This window comes from Callithrix jacchus, chromosome 1 (genome assembly GCF_049354715.1).
Source record: "Callithrix jacchus isolate 240 chromosome 1, calJac240_pri, whole genome shotgun sequence".
NCBI lineage: Eukaryota > Metazoa > Chordata > Mammalia > Primates > Cebidae > Callithrix > Callithrix jacchus.
The window spans coordinates 203,948,893-203,974,926 of record NC_133502.1 but is presented as its reverse complement, the minus strand read 5'-3'; the positions used below and the strand labels follow the sequence as shown (position 1 = coordinate 203,974,926).

At 41.6% G+C, this 26,034-nt stretch overlaps 1 long non-coding RNA gene and 1 other non-coding gene across 2 annotated transcripts in view; both read right to left on the bottom strand.

Moving 5' to 3' along the window:
- The window catches only part of LOC108588990 (uncharacterized), a 90,909-nt gene that overhangs the window by 54,264 nt on the left and 10,611 nt on the right, over positions 1 to 26,034 (bottom strand). The gene's annotated exons all lie outside the window — the stretch shown is intronic.
- Positions 13,949 to 14,010, bottom strand: LOC118148347 (U7 small nuclear RNA). The gene has a single exon (XR_004735124.1). It is a non-coding gene; the product is annotated as a U7 small nuclear RNA (small nuclear RNA).

Sequence of the window (26,034 nt, the reverse complement as noted above, 5' to 3'; positions counted from 1 at the left end):
ACCATCTACAAGTCAAGGAGAGAGATCTCACAAGAAACTCATGTCAACACCTTGAACTTGGACTTTTAGCCTCCAGAATCATGAGGATATGACTAAATTTCTGCTGGGTAAGCTACCCAGTTTGTGGCACTTTGTTATGGCAGTCCTAAAAAGCAAATAAAATTATCTCTTAGGGTGTCAAACTATGAGGCCCTTTTCTTAGGGACTCTCACCAACATGGAAGCCAGGTGTATCCTCTCCCCCATCCCTTGTCTCGGAACTGTTTTCTCATCTGCCCAACCATACATCGATCCCAGAAAACCTGATCATGAATTCTCCATGGTCTGAGCACCGCCCCCCCACCCCAGTCTAGACTTTTCAATCCTAGACCAAAATCAAGTAAAAAAGGAATGGGGTGAAGTCCAGAGAGAGGACAAGAGAAAGGAGAAAACATATGACCCCTGGAGACATATGACATGTGTCACATATAAAGGTTCTTAGCACAGGCTTGGCACAAAGTAAATGCTTTACTAATGGCAGCTGCTATTATTTTATCATCACTGTTGCCATCATCATTATCATAATCACTAACACCACCATGACCTAGGCTGCTAACGACCTGACTGAGACAACTTCCTATACCTGGACGTTACCTCTCCTCTACCCTCATTTTGTTCTCTCTCCCCCCAGAGTCTACTTGAAATTTCTCCTTGCTCTCTTGCATGCTCAGATGTCTGGACTTGCTTTAGAAAACAAGCTCCTGGTGATGTTTAGCAGCCCTTGGAAAAATGAGAAATTGAATCAGTTCTAATAACTCAGAATTCAAAGCACATTCAACCTTTGGAGTTTGCAGAGTTTTCCAGGGTTCGTGAATCCCCCAGGCCAGATGATGAATGGTGCACAGAAATATCACATGAGGCCTAAGCACAGGCTTGCTCCCTACCCCCAGAAACATGGGTTATATTTGTTGTGCACTCATTTTCTCATTTTTCTCCATCATTTTGAAGCACAAAACTCGAGACTCTAAAAGACTTATGAGTCTGTAAGTCAAGCACCTTGCAAAATGGCTGCCATTACTCCCCCATTTTTCACCCTGCCTTGAGAATAGGCCCCATTTATCTGCCGCTTCCATGCTGCAGGGCTTTCTTCTCCCCTTTACTGCTGTGTGTTTCTGTCAACTAGACTCCAGTGAGACCATCGCTTAGAGATACACTATCAAAATAATCAGGCCAGGAACCGGAATGCGAAAGCCAAAATGAGAAAGCTAAAAAGTCAAGGCTTTCCAAATACCAGAAGGAAGAAAAGACTTATTTTCAGCTAATCTTCAATCCATCTTCTGCCAGATTCCCACCCTGAGGTAGTTTTCTCTTGGTTGTATTTTGCTCCTTTCTCCTGGTGGATGAGCATGACGGAACTCATCCTTGCTGTTGGATCCTCCCTCTCCCACTAGATGACATCCATGAACTTGTCACTTGCAGGAAACATTGCAAATCAGTGGGTGAACTTCATGTTGATGCTGTTACAGTTCTTGGAACAGAGGCATCTTCTGTGTGTAGAAAAAGCCATCGGCCTGTGCTTTTCTAAATCATTAAAATGCCATGGGCGTTTTGACAAATTGGCACAGATCTTTAGGCTTAGCAACTGGGAGCAATCTGTTTTGCAGGCTGAGAGAAACAGCTGTAAGACTCTGGTGAAACTCTGTTCTACTGTGTTCAAATACCTTTTAGGCAGAGAGACAGACTGGTAAAGTGAAAATGCATGGTCTTGGGAAGCAGAAGGATCTAGTTTGGAGTCCTGACCCCTCTACTTACTAGCTGTGAATGGTCAGCAAGTAACAATTTCCTCATCTGCAAAATGGGGACATACATACAATTCTTTCAGGATTGTTGTGATGATTAGAGGTAATACCTTTAAAGTGTGTGGCAAAGGTTATGCATCATAAATGGTTTCTAGAAGAGAGGAGAGCACAGTAACAGAATTAATGATGGTTGCAGTAATGGCAGTAGTTGTAGTATGAGTATAAATAGTAGTTGTAGTTGTAATAGCAAAAAATAAAGTGATGAAAATGCTGGAGAGGAGCCAGGAGACTTCGATTGTGCAAGTGATGGAATTAATGGAGTGAGTGGAGCCTGAGAATCAAAAGACCCGGACTAGTCTTTGCAGTTTCTCAGCATTTTGAGAGTCAGTGTAGAATTATAGAAAATTGGAAAAGGTTTATGGTCCCCTCCAAAGTTTCATTTAGATGCCTTCTCTTCACCTGCAACAACATATAAATTGAATAGCAGATGTTTCTTTCTTCCGTGTGATTGAAATGCTAATAAAAGCAATAGCAGTCCATGCTAACTTATATGTATGTGCTATGTATCAAACGCATTTCAATTTTACACATATTGCTTCATTAAATTCTTTCAAGTGCCCTATGAAATGTGTCATAATTTTACTTCTATACTTAGGTACTGAAGTATACAGGAATCTAATATCTTACTCCTGGTTACAGAGCTAGTTGGAGAGTCAGAATTACAACTCAGGAATCTGGTTGCAAAGCTTCTGTCTAAATTCCTGTTCTGTATTATACCATACTGCTCCAGTGAAAGTTGTTACAACCCAGAGGTGAGGACACATGGCTTGCTCGATTGATAGAGAAGATTTACATTTTTAAATGCACAATATTGTGTTATAATTTGTCCACAGTGGTTTAGCACAGATTAGATGACAAGATATAAAGACATAAGAACTGTTTTTATTAAAACAGTCAACCAATCAACAAATAACCAATATTTATTTAATTCATAGTTATTAAAATGCGACTATTTTTAAAGGCTAGTGAAGAGTCCATTTGAGGAGAGGGTTAATTCTGGGAAGACTGAAAGATTATATTGGAGAAGTTACAATAGGACATGACAGCAAAAGGCCTAGAATGTCAATCTAAGTCTGAACTATAGATGAGGAGTTGGACACCTGCTCTCTGGATGGTCATAGAGGTGTCTATGGATGATCTGAATGGTCTCTTTTTGTGTACACACATGCTTTATCATGATTATGAACTTACCTATTTCCTTTAGTAAGCGCTTTATAAGCTCTTTGAGATCTGTGACAATTTCAAAATTCTTCTGACCCATGCAGACAACTGTGTGTCCCATTAAGGCCCCAAGGGCCAGTTCAGTTGCCCATCCATAATATGACCCCCACCTATCTCTGAGAAGGGATTTTTCTCTCAGAAGTTGGAAGAGGTTAAGAACTGAAAATCAGCTCAAGCTTATATGCTTTGGGCTTCCTTTTTCTTGGGAGAAAAAGACAGGCTTATTTTCTTTACGGAAATTCTAGGTTCATAAATGCTGGGTTTTGCTCTGATTTTCAGGGACCTTCTAATCTGCTGCTGTGAGGGCCAAGACTTAGAAGTAATCACTCTAGAAATCTTACCAATCTAGAAGCAATGTTTCATCACTGCTCTTGAATCTAAGAGAGCCAGCATGAAATTTCAGTATGGCAGTTATTTTACTTAAGAACTTTGAAAATGTCACTCCACAGTTCTCTGAACCGAATTGTTGTTTATGAGACTCTGCTGTCAATCTAATTATAATTATTTTGTAGGATTTTTCCTCTCTCCTTGCTTTTAAGGTTGCACTTTTGTCTTTATTGTTCAGAAGTTTTACCATGATGTGTTAAGACATGGGTTGGTTTTTATTCTTCTTAGGACTCCGTGTACCTTTTCAAGTCATCTTTTTTCCACTTAGATAAATTCTTAGCCATTGTCTCATCAAATATTGCCTACCTTCCACCTTTCTATTTCCTCCTACTGGAATCTTCTAATTTCCCTTTTCTGAACATTCTGTAAGATGTATCCTTGTATCTTCTTATGCTATCATTTTCAAATATAATTTCTGTGACAAACTCTAAAAGCGACTTTATTTCCTTATGTTTATCTTCCAGTTTACTGAGTCTCTTTTATTCTATTTTATTTTACTTTAGGTGGATACTATATCTAGCATTTCTCCCCATGTTATCCCTCCCCACCCCCTGCTGTTCCTCCCCTACCCCCCCAACTGCCCCCAGTGTGTGATGCTCTTCTCCAAGTCCATGTGTTCTCATTGTCCAACATCCGCCTATGAGTGAGAACATGCGGTGTTTGGTTTTCTGTTCTTGTGTCAGTTTGCTGAGAATGATGGCTTCCAGATTCATCCAAGTCCCTACAAAGGATGCAAACTCATCATTTTTTATGGCAGCATAGTATTCCATGGTGTATATATATATATATATATATATATATATATATATATATACCACATTTTCTTTGTCCAGTCTATCATTGATGAGCATTTGGGTTGGTTCCAGGTCTTTGCTATTGTACATAGGGCTGTGATCAATATACACGTGCATGTGTCTTTATAGTAGAACGATTTATAGTCCTTTGGGTATATACCCAGTAATGGGATTGCTGGGTCAAATAAAATTTCTATTTCTAGATCCTTGAGAAATCGCCACATTGTCTTCCACAATGGTTGAACTAATTTACACTCCCACCAACTGTGTAGGAGTGTTCCTATTTCTCCATATCCTCTCCAGCATCTGTTGTCTCCAGATTTTTTAATGATCACCATTCTAACTGGCGTGAGATGGTGCCTCAATGTGGTTTTGATTTGCATCTCTCTAATGATGATGAGCATTTTTTTCATGTTTGTTGGCCTCATATATGTCTTCTTCTGAAAAGTGTCTGTTCATATCCTTCACCCAGTTTTGAATGGGGCTGTTTTTTCTTGTGTATCTGTTTTAGTTGTTTGTAGATTCTGGATATTAACCCTTTGTCAGATAGGTAGATTGCAAAAATTTTTTCCCATTCTGTTGGTTGCCAGTTCACCCTAATGATGGGTTCTTTTGCTGTATAGACGCTCTGAATTTTAATTAGATCCCATTTGCCTATCTTGGCTTTTGTTGCCAACCCTTTTGGTGTTTTAGTCATGAAGTCCTTGCCTACGCCTATGTCCTGGATGGTTTTGCCTACGTTTTCTTCTAGTGTTTTTTTTTTTATTGCATTTTAGGTTTTGGGGTACATGTGAAGAATATGTAAGACTGTTGCATAGGTACACACGTAGCAGTGTGATTTGCTGCCTTCCTCCCCATCACCTATACCTGGCATTTCTCCCCATGATCTCTCTCCCCAACTCCCCACCCCCAACTGTCCCTCCCCTATTTCCCCGCAATAGACCCCAGTGTGTAGTGCTCCCCTCCCTGTGTCCATGCGTTCTCATTGTTCAACATCCACCTTCTTCTAGTGTTTTTATGGTGTTAGGTTTTATGTTTAAATCTTTAATCCATCTGGAGTTAATTTTAGTTTAAGGTGACAGGAAGGGGTCCAGTTTCTGCTTTCTGCACATTGCTAGCCAGTTTTGCCAACATCATTTATTAAACATGGTAGTCCTTTCCCCATTGCTTGTTTTTGTCAGGTTTGTCAAAGATCAGAAGGTTGTAGATGTGTGGTGTTGCTTCTGGGGCCTCTGTTCTGTCCCATTGGTCTATGTCTCTGTTCTGGCACCAGTACCATGCTGTTTTTACTACTGTAGCCTTGTAGTATAGTTTGAAGTCTGGCAGTGTGATGCCTCTGGCTTCATTCTTTTTGCTTAGGATTGTCTTGGCTATGCAGCCTCTCTTGTGATTCCATATGAAGTTTAAAGTGGTTTTTTCCAGTTCTGTGAAGAAGGTCATTAGCAGCATTTCAAGGTTCCCAGCCATATACAAGGGTCTCTACTATACCTTGTTTTCTTTCTCTTTCTTTCTCCACCTTCCCCTTTTTTTAAATCTCTCTAACCTCTCACTTCTCCAGGTCAAATCTCCTACCCACTGTGTGGCTGTAAAACTCTCAGTCACTAGTTGCTAAGATCCCTGTGAATCAGCGCAGCATTATCTCTTAACACTCTTGGCTTAATTTTCCATTTTGTTTCTAGCCCTTAAGCATTTTTCCTTTCCTTTGAGCTTAGCATAAAGGCTAGGAGCAAAGCTCGTATTGCAGAGAAAGACATATTTAATTAAAAGACTGTGTATTACATTTCTTCCTGACTTTGGCCAGTATTTATGGCAATAAGGAAGTCCTGCAACATGAGTTCAGCCTGCCATGTTGTCAGAGATTGCCTTCACCCAATATCATGAATTTAGTTTTCACATAGAGCCAATGTTGAAAGAGTTCGGAAGGCTAACTTTACAGTAGCTTCCATAGAACCACTCTGATTTTGAGACGCTAGTCAAGAAGGAGAATAATTGTGCTGGGTAAAATTTTACTCCCATGTAATATTTGCCTAACAATGTAGCAGTCAGGGTAAGGACACACTTCCATTTTCATTATGATCCAATTTGAATTGCAGCTTTGCTACATTTATCTGTGTCACTGCTACCCATTGTTATGGCTGGCAAATAATGACAAAGAACATTTATTGAGCTCTTACCTATGTGCCAGGCAGTGCTCTACAGACTTCACATATATAATTCAATTTTATCTTTATAACAAAGAACTGAAGCACAGAGAGAATACATCACTTGCTCATGGTCACACAAGTGGTAGAGTTAACATTCAAATCTGGCATTCTAATGCTACCGTCTGATACTTCTTTAAGTGAGCACGTAAATAAATATATGTTGAATGAATAGAAATATGTTAAAATTATATCATTACTATGGTCATCATCATCATCATTATCATCATCATCACTATCTTTGGGGAAGAATGCATTTAAAATAGATCCTTGCTGACTGTCAGCAAATAGATGATGGATGAACAAGAAAACCTACAGGCAAGAATTACTTAAAGTAAGTTGCATAGGAATGTGCTCAGCCCAAAGGTTTACAGTTTTAATTAGAACCATGACAAATTGTCTTCTTTTCCCCCATACATAGCTCCAAGCACACTACTGATGCAGCTAAGCTTTGTGGAAAGTTTTTCTGTTAAAACCAGCTTTAGAATTGCAAATAGAAAACGTGAAATAAGACAAATTTAAAAATGATCATTGGTGGCATCCTGTACATACAATGTTCTGTACAGTGCAAAGAGCACATTTTTAAAAGAAGGTTTGGGGTCAAATCTAAGCTTCAATGCTTCCTGTACCTCAGTTTCTCCACTTGTAGTATGAACAATGGAGAGATAAACTAGCTGGGCTGTGTTGAAGACTAATTTGGATAATGTAACTGGGGGACGGAGTTCTGTGTCTGAGTCATAATACTTCTGAACCCCTAAATCATAGAAAGAGTGGACACATCATTTCTTCTCTAACGCCTTACAATTTAAGCTTGGGGTTATCCTTGGGACTGGCTCTTCCTCTGTGCAGAAGGGAACCACTGCAGAACGGCATAGTCTAATAGGAGCACTGACCACAGAGCCAAATGACCTGCTGTAAACCTTAATCTGCTACCAGCTGGCTGTATGACTTTGGGCAAGGCTCTCTGTGCCTCAGTGTCCTTGTCTGTCAAATGAGCATAAAAGTAGATGCTATCTCATAAGGCTGCTATTAGGATTAAATGAGCTAATATTTGGTAGCTGGCACTTAATAGGTGTTTATGTAAGGGCCTGTTAAATGAATAAATAATATAGTCACTCGGAGTTAAAGATAAATGAGGTGGGTGGATGACCTGAGGTCAGGAGTTTAAGACCAGCGTGAATAACATGGAGAAACCACATCTCTACTAAAAATACAAAATGAGCTAGACAAGGTGTTACATGCCTGTAATCCCAGCTACTCAGGAGGCTGAGGCAGGAGAATCACTTGAACCCAGGAGGCGGAGGTTATAGTGAGCCAAGAATACACCATTGCACTCCAGCCTGGGCAATGAGAGTGAAACTTCATCTCAAAAAAAAAGATGAATGGTGAGTTTCAAATGCATATGCTTTGCACACTTATTTAAAACCACTACTTAATAATTTAAAGGCTATCTTCATCATAGGTGGGTGCATCTCTAGTGACATATTTTTGTTAAGTTTTTATTTTGTTGCTTCCTTTTGTGAGGCCCAGAGAATGTGAAGGGGCTGGAATTGTAATTGTAGGACTTTAAAAGGAGGTTTCTTGTCTGGATGAATGAGGCTGCGCGCCTCATGGCCTGAGGTCAGTGGCTTTGGATCACTATGACAGGAGTGGCCTCCTGGGAAGGGACAGGGTGGATGTGTCTTAGAAGCAACAATCTGTGACCATCCAGTCACAGTTTAGTGTCCTCATTTTATTTTTGCAATTTGGCAAAATACATCCAACCTGAAGACCTTGTGTTTGCTGTGTGTTGGGATGTCAAGAAGAACTTCATTTCTCTACCATGGTGGAGAAATAGGTATAGCAATGTGCAAAGTGGCCCTGAGAGACTGCTGACAATGCAGAGACATGATTTTAAAGCAACCATGGTGAATGGACTTAAGCTCAGAGAAGCTACCCAACAGAAGAGATGACAAGCAGCAAAGCGATTTTTGAAACATAAAGTAGTCTTTGGAAATTCTCAGAATGCTAGTGTGGCAATTCCTCAAAGAACTAAAAACAGAACTAGCATTCAACCCAGCAATCTCATCACTGGGTATATACTCAAAGGAATGTAAATAGTTCTACTATAAAGACTCATGCACACAAATGTTTATGCAGCACAGGTGGCCATCAATGGTAGACTGGATAAAGAAAATGTGGTATAAATACACCATGGAATACTATGCAGCCATAAAAAAGAATAAGATCATGTCCTTTGCAGGAACACAGATGAAGCCAGAGGCCATTATCCTAAGCAAACTAATGCAGGAACAAAAAACAAAATACCACGTTATCACTTGTAAGGGAGAGCTAAATAATGAGAACACATAGAAACAAAGAGGGGAACAACAAACACTGGGGCATAGTTGAGGGTGGAGGGTAAAGCTCAGAAAAAATAACTCTTGGGTACTATGCTTAGTACCTGGGTGATAAAATAATCTGTACACCAAACCCCCATGACACGAGTTTACCTATATAACAAACTTCACATGTACCCCTGAACCTAAGATAAAAGTAAATAAAAGAAAAATACAGAAAATAAAAAGAAAAGAGAAATAACTAGAAAATGCCTTAGCTTCCCAGCAAGCTGTAAGATGAGTGCTTATATTCGTATATTATTTGATTATTTAAAAATACTTAACTGTGAAAATCTGTAGAAGATAGGCATCCAATGTTTATTCTTAAAGCAGCTAGCACAGTGCCCAGCACATTGCAGATGCTCAATCATTAAGCCCCTTATTTCTTTTATCCTTTGTGAACTAAGGTCCTCCCAAGGCACCCAGAACTAGTGGTGGCTTCCTTGCGCCCTGCGCCCAGGTCCAGAACAGCCTCAACCACTTTGCCAAGCAGACTATCCTACCCTGCCTCTCCTGGTTGGTCTCTCTCTATCATGCCCAAGGCTGTAGCACCCAGGGACACCTCTTCCCTGACATTGGAGTAGATGTGGAAAAGCAGTGTCTTCTGTTGGCATGCTGAGCAGAGGCTTTCTCAATGAGCCATTTGACAGCCCTGACAGCCTATGCCAGAGGGACCTTCATCCAGAAAATGTGGAGTATAGAATTACCTGGGTTTCCGGCCAGTGACCTGGCAGGTGCTTGCCTACCCAGCAGGGTCTGTGCTCACATAAGCATTTCCTGCAAAAGAAGAAAAATAAATCTCTTCTCCCTTGCCCTGCAAACAAATGACTTTGAATAATTGTTCTGATTCACTTCCTCTGGCTGACAGGCCTGGCTCTGTCTTCTTCTGACAGGGGCTGACAGCCTGTGAGCCTGTGGCCTACCTCTCCTTGTTCTTCCAGACACCAGCTCTTTTTGTCCTGCTGCTAACAAGTGCGACACTCTGTGCTGCCTTTGACAAGGCCTGCAGGTTGGGATCAGATGCACTATTCCGCTGGCTCCAGGGAGCTTGTTGGATCTTGGTTCAGGTCACGGTAGACCCAAGTGCTAGGCCCACACTTCTCAAAGTGTGATATGTGCACAACAGGTAATACATGATATGGTTTGCTGTGGTATGCGGACTGAAGGCTTTACTGTAGTAGAAAGACACCAATTTTCATTTAGAATATAGAGCTTCCCCTTGGGTTTTTAACTCAAATCATTTAAGGAAAACAAGTGAGTCAATGTAAAGGAGATAATAGCGCTGGCAGAATATGGGTATGGAAAAAGTTACAAAGGCAATCTATGATGAATACCGTGCAGGCAAATGTGACTCAGGGAGGAAGCTATGCTGTTTACACATACAGAACACTTACTCATCTATCTGTTCACTCAGCACTTTTGAGCACTTTCTATGTGCCCCTTACTATCCTAGGCTGTTGCAGAGCTGGGAGAGCAGAGGTGGCTGTGAGCATACACAGATGCCGACCAATGGCAGGGCTGGATGAGCATCTGTGAATTGTTTTGGGATCGACTGACTGGTGTACAGCAAAAATGAGCTGCAGGGCCAGGTGCTTTGTAGCTCTGAGAGGAAGGGTCTGGTACCAGACCTAAAGTAAGATAATGTCAAAGGCCGGTCCATGCAGAACTTGACATTTTTAGGTAAGTATATAACAAATAAGTTTCCTGGAGTCCAAACCGAGTCACAGATATGCAAGTCTAATCCAGCAAATGACCTCTGAGGGGCTGAATTGAATGAGGGATGCTTCTACTGAAGGAGGGAGGGAGAGATGTGGCATATGGGTATCATCTTTTTCCTTAATATGGTATAAGAACCATTACTTACTGACCATAGGACAGACTGGGCACCACACAACCCTGGACGGCGTCTTTCTCATCTTAGGCATTGTCTGCACCTGAACTGTGGCAATTCCAGGAAGATAACAGTAAACACTCTGGTTCTATCCCAAGCAGCCTACTATAACCATTTTGTAGTAGATGAAAGTAAAGTATCTTGAAGAAGAGGTGCCGTTAGCAAATGCACAGGCCAATTCCTGAAATGCCCAAGTGGCACTACATAAGGCATCTCTTTTTAATCTGGATATTGCCTACCATCAAATTCTTGGCTCATTTTCTGCTCAAGCCTCTGCCTTGCCCCTTTGATTTATTTCGAGGCTTTAGGAAGCGAACAAATAGCAGTCTACTTTCTCCACCTGAGAGATAGGCCAAAGAATCAGGCAGATAGAGATGAAAATATCACCATTATTACAAATGAACTAGAGTAAAGTGGGTCAGCCTGTTGGAAAGCAATCTTGCCAACCAACCCTGAATAAAGCATTTATCCAGACACCGTCACAACTTCTTCACATTCACACCCCTCCCTAATAGGGGCAGGCCCTTTGCAACATGTAAGTGAGCAGGTGAGAAAAGGTGTGCAGGTAGGCAGACCCCAATTAATGGAGACTTGGGGGGTGGGGGGTTGAAACTCTGTAGTTTAAGTCATGTTGCCTCCTCTGGGTAAAAAGTCCAGAAACATTAGTCAGATGGAGGCCCCTCTAGTTGTGAATGAGGTACCTAGGGCTGCAGTAACTAACAGCCAAAAATCAAGTGGCAAAACCAACAGGTTTATTCTATAGCAGTCTGGAGGCCAAAATTCTAAAACCAAAGTATGGGAAACACCACACTCGCCCCCTTGAAGGTGCTATTCCTTGCCTATTCCAGTTTCTGGTGGTTCTAGGGTTCCTTGGCTTGTGGCTGTGTCATTCCAGTTTCTGCCTCTGTCTTCACATGGTCTTCTCCTGTGTGTGCATCTCCCACTTCTGACTCAAAATGTCACTTGCTATCGGATTGAGAGCTTACCTAAATAATCTAGGATTATGTCATCTGGAGGTCCTTAATTACACTGCAAAGACCTTTTCTCCAAAGGTCACATTTACACATTTTGGGAGTTAAGATGTTGAGATTTTTTTTGTGTGTGGAGGCGGGGCACCATTCCTTCCACCAAATAAATACCAATTTCACATGAATTATAGACCTCAATTTTAGAAACAGATAAAGTTTTTTTGGTTTTTTTTGGTTTTTGTTTTTGAGAGTTTTGCTCTTTCGCTCAGGATGGAGTGAAGTGGCATAATCTTGGCTCACTGCAACCCCAGCCTCCCAAATTCAAGTGATTCTCCTCCTTCAGCCTCTGAAGTGCTGGGATTACAGGCATGTGCCACCATGCCTGACTAATTTTTGTATTTTTAGTTAAGACAGGTTTTCATCATGTTGGCCAGGCTGGTCTGGAACTCCTGACCTCATATGATCCGCCTGCCTTGGCCTCCCAAACTGCTAGGATTACAGGAGTGAGCCAGCCAGTGCACCCAGCCTTAAACCGATGAAGAATATTTCTATGACTTCGACAAGGATGTCTTAAGGAAAAACAGAAGCACACAGATCATAAAGGAGATTGTTGATAGTTTCTCCTACGCTGCATTTGAAATTTCTACACATCAAGGACACCACTGAAAAGTAAAAAGATAATTACAAACTGGGATAAAATATTCTCTCTCTACATAAATAATGAAGGTCAATATTCAGTATATACTATAACTTACAAATTAAAAAGTGAAAGACAAGCATGCCAACAGGAAAATGAGCAAAAATAGAAACAACCTGCTATTCAAACAAATAAATAAACATCCTATGAACATAAAATGATGCTCTTAGTTTGGGTTCCCCCAAAAGTACACCATGAAACAAGACTTTTGTGCAAGTAGTTTACTTGAAAGGTGACTCCAAGGATCACAAGAAAGTGGGAAGAGTAAGACGAGGATTGTAAAAAAGTGAAACAAAACCAAGAATCAATGATCATTTTACCACAGAGGGTAACAGGGTAAAGCCCCAGTGATACTCTCTGAGATACCATGTGGCACATGACCCCACACTGTCACAACAGAGGAGTCATCCCATCTCCTGGGTAAAGCCCTCAGGCAGAAAAGAAGAAAGATAGATGCAGGAGACTACAGTGGGAAGCCAGCAGAGTGCTTGGAGACATGTGAGAGCTAGAGGGAAACTCAGGTAAGGCAAGAAAAAATGGAGCACTTGCTGCAGGTGCTCAATCTCACTAACAGGAAAACGTAGATGAGAACGACAATAAGCATTTCACCCTCTAAGATTGGCAAAAGTTAAAACTTCTGACAGTACTTAGGGCAGACGGGAATGTGGAACAATGAGGACTCTTGAACAAAGGCTGGTGTGCAAAGAAGCTATTCAACAAGGATGGATAGAGTTGGACAGCCTTTTCTATGCAAGTGAAACTGTCCCACATGTACACAATATTCGTAGCATCATACAAAACAATCTGGAAGCAACCTAGATATCTATCAATGGTAGAATGAATACATAAATTGGGATAGTTAATATCTAACAGCAAAAAAATTAATAAGCAGTAGTTCTCCAGGACTAACAGCACTGGTATCATATGGAAACTTACGAGAAATGTTAATTTTCAGGTCCTAGCTTAGCCCAACTGCAGAAACTCTGGGGGTTGAGCTCAGTAATCTGTGTATTACTAAGCCCTCCAGGCAATTTTAGTGCACACTAAAGTTTGAGAACCACTGAAGTAGAGGTATGTTAGCACAGAATAGTCTCCCAAACATAATGTGGGACAAAAAGTTGGGGGCACAACAATACATTCATATGACACCATTATACAAAATGATTGAATATCCACTATAGTATTATATTGCCCATGAATGCATACATATGAAGTAGTAAAATGAAACAAAATGCATAGGAATGATAAATACCAGGTTCAGGCTGGTGGTTGACTGTGGGAGGGAAATGAATAGGATATATAGTTTGCAGGGATATATAGGGGACTTCAACTATACTGATAATGGTATTCTTTAAATAATGTATTGTATTATTCCTTATAATAGGAATAATGATTGAAGAAAAACCATATAACATGAAATTTACCATCGTAACCAGGATCTCACAGTGTTGCCCAGGCTGGTCTTGAACTTCTGGCCTCAAGTGATCCTTCCCTACTTAGCCTCTCAAAGTGCTGGTATTACAGCTGTTAGACATTGCAACTGGCCTTATCATAACTTTTTTTTTTTTTGGTGGGGGGGTTTTCCAGCAAAAACCAGAAAGCCTGCTAGACAAATTCTAAGAGAGCTGTAACACCAACTACTTTTCTTTTTTTTTGAGATGGAGTCTCACTCTGTCACCCAGGCTGGAGTGGAGTGGTACACTCTTAGCTCACTGCAGCCTCTGCCTCCCGGGTTCAAGCAATTCTCCTTCTTCTGCCTCCCAAGCAGCTGGGATTACAGGCACCCACCACCAAGTCCAGCTAATTTTTCTGTATTTAGTAGAGATGGGATTTCATCATACTGACTTGGGTGGTCTGGTAATCCCTGCCCACTTTGGCCTCCCAAAGTACTGGGATTACAGGCATAAGCCAACCCACTGGGCCTCATAGCTTCTTAATGAACTTCTTGAATACTTCATTTGTCTGATATTTAAGGCACGATCACTCACCTATTTACTGCAACCATATTAAATGTCCACTGCACATTTTTTGTCCTTTCTCTCTGCCATGCCTATTTGCATACTATTGTTTTTGCCTGGAATGCCCTGATCTCATACTTTACATGCACAAATCCTATTCATCCTCCAAAACCCAGTTCACAGATCAATTCTTTGAAGTCTTCTCTGATCGCAACATTTTCACGTGGTCTCTTCCCTCTTCCAAATCCCCATACACTCTAGCTTCTCTGTTCTCGGGGTACTGACATCTGACTACCTTGTTGTCTGTACATGCCATTATCTCATTGGGACAGAATTCATAAATAACAGCTAAAATGTACTGGCTGCCTACTGTGTGCCAGGCACTGTACATATAGTATTATATTTATGTGCTCATATGATCCTTTTATCAACCTGATGAGTTAGGTACTGTTAGCTTCACTTAACAGATAAGGACAGTGAGATTTAGAAACTCAGCTAAGTTTACACAATGTGGCAGAGATGGCTATTGTCGGCCAAAATTTACTGTTTTATTGCCATAATACAGAGTGGTTGCATGGAAGCAGGACCCAACATGACTATTCCCCAGCCACCTTGCATCCAGGTAGAACCTGTGACTAGTTCTCAGGAATAGAATCCAAGTGGAAGTGATATGTGTCCATTCCAAGTGAAGGTATTTAATAATCAGGTGTGCTTTTCCCTACTATCTGCTTTTGTCTGCTATCTGGATGCAGAGAACTCTAGGGAGGCCACGGAAAATAAAGACTCTTGAGTCTTTCTGACTATACCAATCAACCAGGAACATCCACCTAGAAGCACAACAAAGGTATTCAGGCATTGAAACTGGGGAGTTCATACAGCAGCTGGCATTATCTTAACTAATTCAAACAGCTAATAAGAGGTGGAACTAGGCTTCCAACTGAGGAGAGCTTATTTTAGAGGCTATGACTGAGATGACTCTGTATCTATAAGATCGCATGCCTGTACTTCTCCCCACTAAGCTAGTGTCTCCCATCATGTCAGTCAAGAGCCACTTCTATAAGGATTACAAAGCTGCCTGTAAAAGATGTAGACATGAGACCTCACTCCAGATTTTCCAAATTAAAATCTTTAGTATTTGTGACAGAAATCTGCCTTGTTAACAGTCTTCCCAGGAGAACTTTGTATATGCTAAATATTGAGAAACTTTTTTCTGAATCATATTATCTGCTTCCTTATATTCAGCACAATGTCTTATAGAGGACAGGGGATCAGGCAGCACTGCATAAGTGAATGAATGAAAGTGTGAGCCAACAGAGCATTCATGTAGAAAGGGACCCCAAACTTTCCATCTCTTCTGGATTCTAAATCCAGTGCTGACTCTTTAAATCCCATTGAACAGTACCCCTCAGGATTCCTTCTTGAGTCAGGAAGGTGTTAAACCATTGCCAGAAGAGACCCTCTACTATTCTTGATGCTGAAGCCTCACTTTCAAGCTGCCAGAACTCAGACGCCATGCCTGGTGGACTTATTGTCCAGCCTGCCCACGGAGCAGGTAATTAGTCTGAAATGTAGAGCAACGGCAAAGGTCAAACTCCCCCACTGTTGCAAGGGACAGTTTGTTTCCAACAAACTCTCATAAAGGACCTGGAATCCTCACCTCACATAGCCTTAGAGTCCTGAGAAGAGAGGGAAAAAAATGCTTTCCCATAAAGGTCCACTGTAACCTTGATTGTTGTTGTAGCATTCTACAAGGGCTGATAACTGCTGGGATCATACAACCGACGGTGAATTTGATTCAATCCTGAATTCCACTGCAGAGGGCTCTGGTGAGAACTGCTAACCTGTCTTAATGGAAGAGGACAAAGAAAGGCCACCTTTAGATTTGTGAGGTCACGCACAGCTCAGGAGGCATGAAATTTACTAAATTTGCTGCTAGCTCAAGCCATTTTCTCAAAATGACCATCTCTCTAGGGAGAGATATTATGCTAATACTGTTAGAAGCTCAGAGGTTAGGTAAAAAAACAATATAAGTTTGCTGTTTTGTCAACTTTGGTTTCTGCTTTAGCAGTTTAAAACGTAAAAAAAAATCAAGGAAGAATAGAAAAATAAGCAAAAAGACTAAAGTGGGAGGGAAATGGAGAGTCAGCATGCAAAAGGGAAAGAGCAGAGTAAATACAGAGAATGATAAAAGAATACAGTGGAGAGAAAGGGGGAAAAAAGTAGATTCTACCTCCCTCCTTTTTCATTTGAAGAAAGCTTGGGCATAAGCTTTTCATTTTCCTGACCCATAAAAATTGTCAGTGACCTTGTTTCTTCTCTTCTCTGAGCCTGGAACAGGTATTGAGGGATAATCTTAGAAAGTTTTAAATTGCCTGAGCACGGGGCTGAAGCCGCCCATTGACTACTGGGAGTCTGGTGAGTTCAACAGAGGATGTAGCATAGAAAAGGAATCAATCTCTGAATCTTGTACCTTTATCAGCCCATGCTGGCTGCCCTCCTCCCTCTCCTACCATCTCCCAGAAAAGCTTTCAGCTGAATCCTTCATGCTCACTCTCTTGGATAAACAGCTGCATGTAATCCCTTGCTATGCAGGAGACAAAGATTCAGCCTTGCATGGTTAGAGCAAGGACTCTGGGCTCTGATCTCATTCTCATTTTCTCCCTCTCTTTCTCTCGCCGCCCCCCCCCCCCCACACCCACCACCACAGGAAGATCAGGGAAGATTTCTGTGGGACCCCTGAGTTTCCCACTCAGTACACCCTCCCCAGACACACCTGGAAGCAGAAGTATAGGATATCCTCCTATCATTAAGAGACTTATAAAATGATATGGTCCACCTATCTTCAGCTTAATACCTTGCCCCTCCCCCCCCTCTTTTTTTTAAAGAGAGCAGGAGTAACACAAAGGAATTAAGCAAAAGGCTATTTCCACACAGAATTCTGATTACAAATTTCATGCTGTTTACATCTCTAGCAAGGTCAATTACAAATCATCTAGAGGAAATGGCTCTGCCAGTTTTTCCCATGTCTCCACTCTCTCTCCCCTGCCACTCTTGATATTCTTCTGCAAGGCGCCACCTGCTGAATAAAGATTGGGACATAGTTTTAACTTAAATTTTACTGCTTCTTAGCATTAAAAAGATGCAAGTTATTTAAAAATGGATATATGTCTTCAAGGTCACTATTCTGGAATTCAAAGATCAAGCAGATGTTGATTCATCAAAGAAAATTTGCCTTTATTTCAGTAGTTGAGGTAGAAAGACTAGAAAAGTGTAACCCAGCTATTAGGTGGATATCAGTGGCGTATACCTCTCCCCAGTGCATTGCCTGTGGAAGCCCAAAGATCTTCTCTTGTATTTTTGGAAAGTCTTGGAATCTTCCTTTTCCATACCCGCTTCTTCTTCCTGGATGCTGACTCATCATGGACTGCCTCTTTTCTGGGCTCTGGGTTGACCCAGATATGGACCTTCCTGAAGTGTCCACCCACCTAATAGGAACCAGCCCCACCAATGATTTGTGACACTAAAGGCCTTACGAAAGTCTTTAAAGGGGAAGAGGAGGTTACATGATAGTAATAAGCACACCACCCTTCTTAAAATATCTAAAACCCCCAAGAGCAATGGCAACAAAAGCGAAAATAGACAGATGGGATCTAATTAAACTAAAGAGCTTCTGTACAGCAAAAGAAACTATCATCAGAGTCAAAAGCAACCTACAGAATGGGAGAAAATTTTTGCAATCTATCCATATGACAAAGAGCTAATAACCAGAATCTACAAGGGACTTAAATAAATTTACAAGCAAAAAACAAACCCCATCAAAAAGTTGGTAAAGGATATGAACACTTTTCAAAAGAAGACATTTATGCAGCCAACAAATGTATGAAAAAAAGCTCATCACCAGTCATTAGAGAAATGAAAATCAAAACCACAATGAGATGCCATCTCACGCCAATTAGAATGGCAATCATTAATACGTCAGGAAACAACAGAGGCTGGAGAGGATGTGGAGAAATCGGAATACTTTTGCACTGTTGGTGGAAGTGTAAATCAGTTCAATCATTGTGGAAGACAGTGTGGCATTTCCTCAAGGATCCAGAACCAGAAATACCATTTGACCAAGCAATCCCATTACTGGCTATATACCCGAAGGATTATAAATCATTCTACTAGAAAGACACATGCACATATATGCTTATTGCAGCACTGTTCACAATAGCAAGGACTTGGAACCAACCCAAATGCCCATCAATGATAGACTGAATAAAGAAAATGTGGCACATATACACCATGGAATACTATGCAGCCATAAAAAAGGATGAGTTCATGTCTTTTACAGGGACATGGATGAAGCTGGAAACCATCATTCTCAGCAAACTAAACACTGCATGTTCTCGCTTATAAGTGGGAGTTGAACAATGAGAACATATGGGCACATGGAGGGGAATATCACACACTGAGGCCTGTTGGCGGATGGGAGGCAAGGAGAGGGATAGCATTAAGAGAAATAAATGTAGATGACACGTTGATGGGTGCAGCAAACCACCATGACATATGTATACCTATGTAACAAACCTGCATGTTCTGCACATGTATCCCAGAACTTACAGTTAAAAAAAAAAGTGGAGGCCACATTGGAGCTGGTGATAGGTAGAGGCTGGAGCAGTCTTGAAGCAAATGCTGGTAAAGCCTGTATTGCTGTGAATGGAGCTGAAGGGCTCAGAGGAAAAGCAGAGCTGTAGAGAAATCCTCATTCTTCTTAAAGATTACCTAGATGGTCAGCAACAGAATATTGGTAGAAATAAGAATAGTAAGAGGTATTCTGATGAGAGCTGAGATGGAAATAAGGAACAAGCTATTGAAGCTACAATATTGGTAGAAATATGGTTAAAGGGCATCTGATGAGATCTCAGATGGAAATAAGAAACAATGTATCCAAGCTGGAGGAAAGGCCATCCTTGTTACAAAGGGGCTGAAACCTTAGCTGAGTTAAGCTGCATCCTAGCACTTTATGGAAGGCAGGGAATAAGAGCAATGAACTAGAATATTTAGCAGAAAAAGTCTCTAAGCAGCAAAGCATTCAGGGTGTGGCATGGCTTCTCTTAACTGCCTATAGTAAAATCCAAGAAGAGAGAGTGCTTTAAAGATGGGAATTTATAATTAAAAGGGAGGCAAAAGGTAAAGATCTGGAAAATTCTCAGCCTGGCCATGTAAAAGAATAATAAAGCACACTTTGGAGAGATAATCAAGGGCACGGCCAAGCAACCATTTGTTAAGAACCTTAGTATTAACAGCAGAGAGCCAGGTTCTAGTCACCAAGAAAATGGAAGAATTCCCCTGAAAGTATATCAGAGATTTTTGAGACTCCTCCTCCCATCATAGCCCTAGAGTATGGCATGGGGGCAGAATGGTTCCCAGGGCACCAGGAGGACCCAGGGTGGTCGTGCAGCCTTGGGGGTTTGCTGTCCAGGGATACCCTCAAGTCTACACTCCTTTTCGGGCCCAGCTCTCCTCAGCTGTCCCAGCTGAGGCCAGGCTGTGTAACACAATGGAATGTAACTACATTGCAAAGTCCACACTTCAGAAAATTCTAATTTTGCATTAGGTTGGCAAAAAAAGATAATTTCACGTCAAAGACCAGGATCCCTAGAAAATGGAACCTGAAGGAAAATCCTGCCTGCAAACACTTCACTAGGAAGCCATTCTCTCAGCTAACCAGGTATGAGATCAAAGAGGGAGTGTGGCAAGGAAGGAGGGAGAGCAAACAGAGGAGTGTGCTGGTGACTGGCCTCAGCTTTGTAAAGGGCCAAGACATTTCTTGGTCTCTGAGGTCATCTTCAGAAGTGCTGCCTCAAATGACTGTCTTGAAATACTTGATGGGAAGAGGAACGGAGAGGAATTTTTCTATTTGAGCACATTTCTCGAACTGGCCAAATATGCCTGTTATTTATATATTTTGTTTTTCCCAACCCCCAAAATTTGTATGTTGAAGTATTAGCCAGGGCTTTAAAGGACAATTAAGTTAACATGAGCTCTTTAGGTTGGGCCCTAATCCAATATTACCTGTGTCCTTATAAGAAGAGAAGAGGACAGAGATACACAGAGAGAACCCACATGAAGACACAGGGAGAAGATGGCCATCTACAAGCAAAGAAGAGAGACAACAAAAGAAACGAATCCTACAAACACCTTGGTCTTGGACTTCTAGCCTCCAGAACCATGAGAAATAAATCTGTACTGGTTAAGCTACTCGGTTTGTGGCAGGGGCTCTCCCTGAAGACACTGCAGGTTTCATTACACACCACTGCAATAAAGAAATACCACGATAAAGTGAGTCACAAAGGTTTTTGTTTCCTGGTACATATAGAAGTTATGCTTACACTCTGCTGCAGTCTATTTAATTTGCAATAGCATTACATCTAAAACAAAGTATGAACCTTAATTGATGTATCCTTTAAATATATATTGCCTCCAAAATGCTAACAATTATCTGAACCTTCAGCGAATCATCACCTTTTTGCTGATGGATGATCTCGCCTTGACGTTGATGGCTGCTGACTCATAGGTTGCTGGTTGCTGAAAGCTGGGGTGGCTGTGGCAATTCACTGAAATAAGACAACAAAGTTTGCCACATTGACTCTTCCTTTCATGAAGGATTTTCTGTAGCACCAGATGCTGTTTGATAGCATTTTATTCATAGAATTTCTTTCAAAACTGGAGTTGATCCTGCTTTATCATTTAGATTTATGTCATGTTCTAAATGGCTCATTGTCATTTTAACAGTGTTCACAGCAGCTTCATCAGGAGATTTTATCTCAAGAAACCACTTTCTTTGCTTATGCCTAAGAAGCCACACCTTACCCATTCAAGCTTTATTAGGAGCTGCAGCAACTCCACACTCACTCCTAATGCTGGTTCTCTTGCTATTTCCACATGTGCAGTTTCTTCTTACACTGAAATCGTGAACTCCTCAAAGTCATCCATGAGGGCTGAAATAAACTTCTTCCAAAGTCCTATTAACTTTGATATTTTGACCTCTTCTCATGAATCACAAATATTCTTAATAGTGTCTAGAACCTAGAACAGTGAATCCTTTGCAGAAGATTTTCAATTTACTTTGCCCAGATTCACCAGAGGAATCACTGTCTATGGCAGCTATAGCCTTATGAAATGTATTTCTTAAAGAAGAAGACTTGAAAGTTAAACTTACTTCTTGAGCTGCAGAATGGGTGCTGTGTGAAAAGACACGAAAGCAACGTTAATCTTGTATGTTTCCATCAGAACTGTTGCACGATCAGATGCATTGTCAATGAGCAGTAGTAATATTTTGAAGGAAATCTTTTTTTTCTGAATGATATTTCTCAACAGTAGGCTTAAAATAGTTAGTAAATCATGCTGTAAATGATATGTTGTTACCCAGGCTTGTTCCACTGATAGATCACAGGCAGAGTAGATAGGACATAATTTTGGGGGCTCTAAAGTTTTTGGAATGGTAAATGAGTACATTTGCCCCTCACAAGAGAGTCATCCTGTCCTTTGAAGCTTTGAAGCCAGGCATTGACTTCTCTCTAGCTATGAAAGTCCTAGGTTTTTTGTTTTGTTTTGTTTTGTTTTACCTTGAAAATCTGTTGTTTAGCGGGGCCACCTTCACCAATGATCTTAGCTGGATCTTCTGGATAACTTGCTTCAGCTTCTCCATCAGCACTTGCTTCTTCACCTTGCACTTTTTGTGTTATGGAGACAAATTCTTTCTTTAATCCTCACGAACAAATCTCTGGTAGCTTCACACTTCCTTCTGCAGCTTCCTCACCTCTCTCAGCCTTCACATAATTGAAGAGAGTCAGGGTCTTGCCTTGGATAAGGCTTTGGTTTAAGGGAATGTTATAGCTGGTTTGATCTTTATTCAGACCACTCAAACTTTGTCTATATCAGCAATAAGGCTGTTTAGCTTTCTTATCATTTGTATGTTCACCGAAGTCACAGCACTTTTTTCTTTTTTAAGACAGAGTCTCACTCTGTTGCCCAGGCTGGAGTGTAGTGGTGCAATCTCGGCTCACTGCAACCTCCGTCTCCTGGGCTCAAGTGATTCTCATGCCTCAGCCTCTGGAGTAGCTGGGACTATAGGCACGTGTTACCACACCCAGCTAATTTTTTGTATTTTTAGTAGAGAAAGGGTTTCACCATGTTGGCCAAACTAGTCTCAAACTCCTGACCTCAAGTGATCCACCTGCCTCAGCCTCCCAAAGTGCTGGGATTAGAGGTGTGAGCCACCGCACCCTGCCTCACAGCACTTTTAATTTCCTTTAAGAACCTTTCCTTTGTGGTCACAGCTAGACTGTTTGGCACAAGAGGCCTCTTTGGCCCATCTCCACTTTTAACACGTCTTCCTCACTAAGCATAATCATCTAGCTTTTGATTTAAAGTGAGAGGTGTGTGAGTCTTCCTTTCACTTGAACACTTGGAGCCTTGTAAGTGTAACACTTGTAGGGTTATGAATTGTTATTTCCATACTGCTGTGTCTCAGAGAACAGGGAGGCCTGATGAGGGGGAGAGAAATGGGGGAATGGCCAGTCAGAATATTTATAGATTAAGTTCTCTGTCTTACATGGTTCATGGAGCCCCCAAACAACTAAAATGGTAACATCGCACATCACAAATCACAGATCACCATGACAGATATAGTAACAATGAAAAAGTTTGAAATATTTGAGAATTACAAAAATGTGATACAGAGACAGGAAGTGAGCAGGTACTGCTGGAAAAACAGCACCAATGGACTTGCTCAATGCAGGGTTGCCACAGACCTTCAATCTGTAAATAATGCAACTATCTTCAAAGTTCAGTAAAGTGACTTGCAGGAAAATGAGGTCTGCTTGTGCCTTGTTAGGGCAGCCACAGCCAGTGAATGCAAGACCCCTGGGCAATGACTCCCCCACATTTTTGGGGAGCCATAGAGGCAACTGTGGTGTGAACATAAGGAAAGCCTGGGAACAGGGGAGAGCCAGAGAGGTCCAGCAACCACCTGCAGCCCAAAGAATCAGGCCAGGTGAGCCCCTGTGCATGTGAGCGTCCAGTGCTTTCTCTATGGCAACAGGGGTGGAAGCATGCATGGTATAGTGGGTCAGGCTTGAGGCAAGGTACCATCAGGCCATGTCTGTTGGTGATATAAGGCAGCGGGCCTGGTGGCAGGGCAAACAGCATGAAGGCTAAGACTGAGTTCAAGGAGCATCTCCCTCTGAGGCCTCCAGCAATGAGGTTCAGCCCTGTAGGCCTCCTACAGCATCGCCAGTAGCAGGGGACAGGAAAGCATGACTGAGCTAATTCAAGGCAGCACACAGACCAGGTTCCACCAATGACATTCTCTTGTCCTTTTCCAGAGAATGGGACCATTACATTAACTTCATTTTGTAAACCGCTAGATGTCACCATTGTGCCAACTCCATCTAGCTGTACCAGACCACGCTCTGTGGAAGGCAAACAGGACAAGGACATAAGCCACAAAGGCCTGTGGAGGCTGGGAGGGCAGCTGGTAGAAACCCCTGAGTGAAGGACCAAGGTTGAGAAGGAGCTAACAGAAAGCGACAGTCTCCTAGATCTGGAGAACACGGCTTCGGATGACTTTCCAACAGTGTTTCTCAACTGTGGCTGCATACCAGGAACTTTCAGAAAACTTTAAAAAACTGATGCTTGGGTCCCACCCTCAAGAACGTCTGTGTGAATTAGTAAAGAATTGGGGCAGGCACTAAGAGTTTTGAAAAATCCCCCAGTAGTCTTAATGTAGAGCCAAGATTAAGATTGAGAACCACCGCGGGGCGTGGTGGCTCACACCTGTAATACTAGGTGATGTGGGAGGCTGATGTGGGAGGATCCCTTGAGGCCAGGAGTTCAAGACCAGCCCAGGAAAAATAGTCGGACCCCATCTCTACAAAAAAAAATAAAAATACGATTACTTGACCTGGTGGTTCACCCCTGTAGTCTCAGCTACTCAGGAAGCTGAGGTGGGAGGATCACTTAAGCCCAGGAGGTCAAGGCTGCAGTGAGCTATGATTACACCACAGCACTCCAGCCTGGGCAACAGTGAGACCTTGTCTCTGTTACCCAAAAGAAAAGATTGAGAACTACTACTATAGGCTATAATTGTAAATCCAGATTTGTATATGGAACAAATATTTATCAATTGCATTACAGTTGAAATGTACTCTAGGAGTTTGTTTTCATGAATAACAGAATAAAGGAAAGGCAATGGATATTTTGGAGCAGGGGTCAGATTGTGGAAATTGAACCCACTACATTGTGTTTTCCTATGATTGAATTTAATTTGAAAGGTATCTAACAAACATTTTATGTGGCACCCTGTGTGAGTATCACAACGTACGATCACTGTGAAGAACTCTGATGTTGAGGGCAGATTACTGTATGTCGCATCTGCTACCTCCTACCTTTGCAACTGTCAGTTCTGGAGGGTGAAGGTGGTGTGGAAAAGAACTTACAGAAAGGTAGGCAATGAAAGCTGTAAAGAGCTTACTACATAGTTATTAAAATGCGGCTGGTTTTTAAAGGTTAGTGAAGAGTCCATCTGAGACTCTTCTTTCTTTTAGAAGAATGCTCATAAACCTCCAATGGCCACTACCCTGGGAAAGTCTGGAATGCAGTGACTACAATGAATAACAGTGTTTGAGTTTTGTGACATGCTTATCTTGTTGATTGCTATGAAATCCAAGCAGCTTTGAAGACTTGGATAGCTTGAAACCTAAAACATTCATGCAAGGTGAAGGGGACCGACATATTCTTATTTTGGAAGCAAAAATAGAGAGAACTTCCAGCCTATTCTACATGGACTACAAAATTTTCATAGATCTTATTTCCTTGGCCTTCCATTTCTAAAATCCTCACCCTACTTCCTCTCTTTTCTAGAACACCTGCATGTAAACAGGTAAGAGTAAGATGGTAAATAGACTTGGTGAGACTGGAAGCTAACACCCCAAAACAGAGCACAGTAAGCTGTATGCATCCCAGCCTGTAAAATGAAAGCATAGCTTTCCTCTCCAGGCTTATTACAATGAGGTAAAGCTAGTCCTATGGCCAACACTCATTCATACCCTCTCCAGTCTAAAGAAAAGACTAGAAATTTGAAAAAGTTTTCTAAACTAAATGGAATTTGTGAAAATGTGGAGTAATTGCCTTTAGGGGAGAAAAATTGTATTTTTTCCTCTCCCCATCCAAGTCAAACTAGGGAGTACTCTGCAAAGACCACTTGAAGAAACTGCATGCCTAAAAGACAGGGGCCTGGCATCCCCTTTACCTTGTTAAATACCTGTAGGAGCAGTGGATCTGCCAATCTTCACTCTCTGTGTGAGCAAAGGAAAAAGAAAGAAATACAGTAATGGCTGGGTAAAAAAAAAAGAAGCTTGCAATAGGGTGGCCGGCACTTTCACTCCGTGGCAGGTAAGTATCATGAGTTTTCAGTGGGCCACATGGAAACTGATAATCAGCCAGTATTAAGCCTGTCTTGCCAGTGCCCCTCCCTCCCACCTGCAAGGATTCTGGCCAGTAGGGGTGGAGTACCATAGCAATACGGTATTTTTGAAAAGTATCACCTGGGGCAGAAGATATTTGGAGAAGTCAAAAAGTTTCTCCTACATGAGAGAATTATGCAGTGAGAAGCCTCAGGGACCTCTGGAAGCACTGAAATAGCCAGGGAAGAA